Raw genomic sequence first — 6,399 nt, forward strand, 5'->3', positions numbered from 1 at the left:
GTCCGTACGAACAAGAACTAAATATTTTCCAGTTTTGCGTTAGGCTGGAACAGTAAAGCATTTTTGTCGTTTCATAACACGTTCTTAATTTTCAAAACATGTTCTTAATTTCCATAAAACATTTGTTCTTAAATTTAAGAGCAAATTTGTTTTGTAAATTGCTTCCAAACACGTGTTCTTAAAATTAAGATGGATTTTTTTTACAGTGAAGTTAAACGCTCTAGTGTGGCACAGAGATGAGCGAACAGGCCAGTTCGAATTTGAACGAACTCGAACAAATTTGGTCTAAAAATCTTCGAACGAACACGAACAGCCTTATTTTTCTTCGAATGAACGGAACCACATAATGTAATGTTCCAATTTGATCCGATCACGAACAATTAATACAATTTGTGTTTTGCTTACGAGTTTAAATAACTTTCCACGCTGGTTTACAATAGTTACATTTACGTTTAAAATTGTAGTTATCTGTTAACCTGCCATTGCTCCCTTAATTACTCCCAAAAAATACTCGTCTTTTTAAAACACTCATCAATTTTGTTCTTCGGCGAACTTCTGTTCGATTAGTACTTGAACATTTCGAATCAGAACACCTCATGTTCGTGTTCGAGTGAACACGAACAGCTCGATGACCGTTCGAGTTCGTTCGAATGCGAACATGTTCGCTCATCTCTAGTGTGGCAGAAGCAGCTGTTGCAGCTTTCCTTGCTCGTCCCGCCGGGCCGCTGTTTTCTCTGAGCACGGCTTCTGGTGAGGATCACATCTCGGCGGGAATTATAGTGTAGCCTATTTGTGGTTTTCTTCCCAGTCCCTAGATGGTCCGCCCCACCCACTGCGTATTGGCTGACAAATCCTGGGAGGGAAAAGTTATGCGTTTTCAAAGCAGAAGGACGTGGGCTAAAAATTGTTCTGAAATGCGAAGGTGAACACTGGAACAAGTGGCGTGTGTCAAGGGAACGACACCGCACTGTGCGCGTTTGCCTACTCGCAACCCACGTCTGGCGCTCTGGAGTAGGCAAACCCGCAACACGGCGATGTTGTAGCCGGTGACACAGCTTACCTCTCAAAGCATCCAAAATGTCTGTGTGAATCCCCACTGTGTTATTGGCTCCAGTCCTGCCCACAGCGAAGTTGTTCTGCAGGTCCAATGGGACGAGTGCTTCAAAACCCTCGGACCCTTGGACGTCGTCTTCTTTTTGTCTCGCAAGTTATTCGGCAGCCAAGTCCCAATAACTGATCCCACCTTCTTAGTGGCCGTTTCCTTGAAGCGCTTTCTTACAGCTTCTGCAAACAAATCCACATTGAGAACCGAAGTCACTGACCAAATTGTCAATTTTTAATACCAGGTGGCTGATTAACCCCGCGCACTTCCGTATTTATACTGTCCCGCCCGCATACGTGCGTGGGGGTTTGACTATCGTCCTCGAGCATATGGCGCTTTACGGGCCGAGCGCGAGGGGAGGACGACTGGGCGGCTCCTGTGTACAGGCCAAAATGTACTCCAGGTGTTCTCCGATTGTACTCCGACTGTACTCCGGCTGTTTTTGTCGCAAGTTCCCCGCGTACTCCGACTGTACTCCAGGTGTACTCTGCGCGCTCCGACTGGCAATACTCAGTGTTCTCCGACTGTACTCCGTGTACTCCGTACTCCTGTGTACACGAAAAATTCAAGTCGCCCACCCCTTGGCCGAGCGAGTAGGCCTTAAAATTTGCTCCGTACACACGAGAAAGGGATGTAACGGTGAAACACCGCGACTACAACCCACCCTTCTGCTTAGAAAACGTTTTTTTGGGGTGGGGGGAGGGAGTTTCTTTCCTCTTTTGCGGTTTTGGGCCTTCTTTTACATTTAATTGTTCACTACAGCTATTTTATACTTATTTTCGTCAAACAAGACCCTCTAGCGCCCAAACGGTAAAAGATAGAGCAAAACAGACGAAATTTTCGCGCACGGGGCTCTACTATGATGAGGTATTTCCTAAAAAAAATATTTTTTCTGACTTTTTTGACCTACCCCATTTTCTTTGATACCCCCTTTTAGTCCTTTACGGGTGGTTGCCAGGATTTGCCGTAGGCGTTTCGTTTTCCAGAAGTGAACCTTAAGATACCCTGAAAATTTGAAGTCTCTAGCACATCTCCTTCTAGTGGAACAGACACAGACAGACAAACACGAGGTCGTTTGCATAAGCCCGCTGGATAGCTTTTTCAAAGCAGAAGGGCGGGCTAAAAACTTGTTCAACAGATGACAAGCAAGAATCCTGTTTTAATACAGACTTAAGCGGAAAAGTGAACACAAACCAATAATAAGCTGGCCAGTTCTTCTCTTCTGGATCCCATATTTCTTTGAACTGCCCCTCCAATTTAGACACTTCTTTAAATCACGGGAAATGAGCAGCTCCAGAATAGACCTTGTGCAGGCATCATATGATGGGTCAGACACTGACTTACTAAAATAATTAACCTGTTGGGGAAAGAATAGATTGCAGGTCTTTAAAATTTTAGTCCAAAGGACACATTTGCAAGGATGTAAATAGTAAACTATCAGCAACAACAAGTGTTTTATAGAGAAACCAAAAAAAAAATCATATTGAAAGTCTGCATGGATAGTCTTATTATAGCATTTGTGAGGTTTTATGTGGTTTTAGAGAAAACAAATAATTACTTAACCAGAGGCACGTGTTGTAAAAGGTACGTCTGGATAAACCAATTATACACACGAAGATCGCAACCTATCCTTTACAATTTTGGCATAAAAACGCCAGTATTTCGATTTATTGGCTGAGCGATTAGCGAAGCCTATTACTTCAGTGATGATCAATAAGTTTCGCGTCTGTCTGTCTGTCTGTACGCACGATAACTCGAAAACGGTTTGAGCTAGAAGACTCTAATTTTTCTATTGTAGCTTTGTATCATAAAAAAGAAAAACTGTATTGATTTTGAGCCCTCTGGCTCAAAAATAAACGTGTCCAAAATCAGAAACAAAAAGCTCAAAACATTTCTTAAAGAAAATATTTTTTTACATCTTGCAACTTGTCAAAATAGATCCCTCTGGACCAAAATTTTGCCCGTTTGGCTCTATCTCTAACCGTTTGGGCTCCAGAGGGCGTTTTTCAAACGGAATTAATTCCAAAACATTTTAATGTTAACTCTCAGCTATTTGATGGTGTCTGGTGGAGTAACTAATAAAACTGATACCTCGAGTAACAAAATTAGTGACTTTTGGGGCCGAAGGCCCTTTGCCCGACTCCATAGCGCCAAAACGGTACAAGACAGAGCAAAACGGACGAAATTTTTGCCCAGAGGGTTCTACTTTCACGATTTACCCCTTAGAAGCACATAAAAAAAATATTTGAAAAAAATAAAAAAATAGCAACCTTTGGTTTTTGATTTTTTGAAAAGTCAATTTTTGAGCAAGAATGCTCGTCTTCGAACTCGATCTGTCTTTTGTGATACAAAACAACCCTGAAATTCCCAGATCGCTCTCTCAATTCATTCTCGAGTGATTGTGCGGACAGACAGACAAACAGACAGACAGACAAACAGAATGAAACTTTTCCGGTCAGTGGAGTAATGGGCTTCGCTAATCGCTCAGCCAATTACTTTCTCCTGACGAGCAAATGTTTCTAGCAATCCTCTGATACTCCGTTTTGTTTTCTCTTCTTGATGCGCCTGTAAAAAAAATAAAAAAAAAATTGTTGAGGATGTTGAGAATGTTTATGTAATTATAGTACACTATTACAACTTCCCTTCAATGTGTCGTTTGTGCCAATTAGCACAGTTGCTTTACTTGTAATATCTTCTGGGTGCTCTTTGAAGTTGCGTGCCAGCTGGCAAACTGTCCGACCATGTACAACTAGCTATATGTACGCCAGACCACGTCTCCCGTAACAGGCTTCGGGATATCTCACGAAACACTGTTACGCTGCGACGCGCCTGGCGCACATATAGCTAGGCCTGCGGCGCTCACCCGAGACGGGGTAATAGGAGTGGATATACAATTTTTCGAAATGAAGTCTTTTTTAACGATTTAATCGACCTTTTGATCATTTTCACCTCATTTTTGCCAAGAAATGCCCCCTAGCACCTAAACGGTACAAGATAGAGCCAAACGGACGAAATTTTCGTTCATGGGGCTCCATTGTGGCGAGTTACCCCTTAGGAACCTTTAAAAAAATATTTGATAAAAGTACGTATTGCGACCTGTAGTTTTTGATTTTTTTAAAAAGCCAATTTTTGGGCTATAATCCTCATCTTCGAACTCGATCTGTCTTTTTATGAAACAAAACGCCCCCTGAAAATCCCAGGTCGCTATCTCAATTTTTTCTCGAGTTATCGTGCGGACAGACAGACAAACAGAATGAAACTTTTCCGGTCAGTGGAGTTATGGGCTTCGCTAATCGCTCGGCCAATAAATCCCACTCTTTGCTGCTTATCTGTTCGGGAAAAAATACTTGTTAGGTACCTATACCTTTACTTTATCTTTCTCAAACAATACTGTAGTACGGAGACAGAAAAGACAATCTCATCAACAAAATTACTCTAAATGCTGTCAATACAGTATACTTACTAGGGTGGTCGTACACAAAATGTACGTGAGGGGTGCACTTCCCTGTCATTCTTGACAAAATGCTGTCCCCATACATTTGACAGCCGTGGAACAAAGGCACCCTGAAATAGCAAAGAAAGGCAGGGATGAGTTGACAGTAAAAACTCTAGCAGTCCAACTTTGGGTTTTGATCCAGAGGTGTCAACATGACCACAACACGGTCTTTCCCGTCCTATATCACTTGCACCTTAACCCCCCCCCCCTCCGTTTTCTATCCCTCGACCTGACGTGTCACCTGTGACTCGCGGCTCGCCTACCTGTGACGCGGGGCCCGGGTGACTTTTACCACAAGAAGAACATTCTAACTTCTTTTTCGGCTCTGGTCCACCAGCAGAACCCGCATCAGCCTCCATCTGTTATTGATTCAAAGAGAGCATTAGAAGCAGAAAATACTCTCAGTTTTCACACAGATCGGCATAGCATGTAGGCAGGCACCAATCAACACTTGACATAAGTGGGGCCTCTCAGCAATCACAGAAAATTGAGGTGTTCGACAGGGATAGCAAAGTGTGAACAGAACAAAAAGTAGAAGAAAAAAACGGCGCGCACGCTTAGGTTAAAAACCTCCACCGGTGAAACGGTTTGGGGAGGATCAAGAAAAGTTTGGATCTAACAAGCAAGCTCGCAAATAGATGGTTCCGGCAGTGCCCGTTTTAAAAAGAATTAATGAAATCACTACCGGAAACAGTTCTAAAATAATGGCTGAAATCAGTGAAAACTAAAATTGACAGTTACTAGAGGTTGAATCGAGGTCATTCACGTCGAACAGCACTGTCAAATGACAATAATAAGGGCACTTTAGGTACTGGTTCCGGTCTCGACTTCTTCATTTCTTCTCAAAAAGCGCACTGTCGGAACGGTCTATTCAAACGAAAGAATTACCTTCCACGGCACAACGGTATCAAAACGGTTGTTTCCCCTCACAAGTCGTCCGGACGCTGCACCCAGGTGCTGTAGGTTTACCAACACGGACGAAATTGAAAGTAAATAAACACTCACACTGTCACGAAAATAGTAACGTTGCAGTCTGATAAATTTCTCATACCCAGTAGCAGACGGCGTCCGGCCAAGTAGCTGCCTCCCGGCCCGTCAACGTTTCGCTCTGTCAAAAATTCTTCACGATTAGGCCACCAGGCGAGTTGGGGCTGCGATCTTTCGAAAGATAACTAAATTTAGGAGGGAACTGAGTACTAGTGAGGCCAATCGGCCACCAAATTAGGTTTGAAAAGTGTTTGTTTGCGAGGAGTCGGGTGAGTCCAAACGATATGGAGTGAGTTGGACCACACTGACTCTGCCACTTGACAACGTCGACAGCAAAATCGCTCGCGAAAAATTGAGTAGCATAGTGGAAATTTGTGATGGTCAAGTGCAGGTAACGTGTCTATAGATATACACCGTATATATGCACCGAGAATTGTTTTCGCTTCGTATACCATAAAAAAGTCACGCTTACTATTCTTTCTCTGTTACAGGAAAAACAGCCGCGAGGTGATTACCGCAAGCTAATGAGGTTATCACTAACATTTCTCGGGGCCCGAAAACACGACTTTGGGGTTCTGGGGGCAGTATCAGATGCCTGGTTCATGGGCAAATGCATAATACGCATGACTACCTACATGTCCCGGGGACAGTTTTAACTCAGGCAAAAGTCAGCTTGTCGGCCCAAAATGCCTGTGCCTGTTGTCCGGGTGTACGTAAAGTATTGGCTCACGTGCCAGGAACCAGCCCACGCCCCACTCAACCATGAGAGAAGGGCGCCCTGGAGTCCCAGCTTTTTCCCCCCGAGAAGCCGCTT

The sequence above is a fragment of the Frankliniella occidentalis genome, unplaced genomic scaffold (genome assembly GCF_000697945.3).
Source record: "Frankliniella occidentalis isolate FOCC.00 unplaced genomic scaffold, Focc_3.1 Scaffold371, whole genome shotgun sequence".
Lineage (NCBI taxonomy): Eukaryota > Metazoa > Arthropoda > Insecta > Thysanoptera > Thripidae > Frankliniella > Frankliniella occidentalis.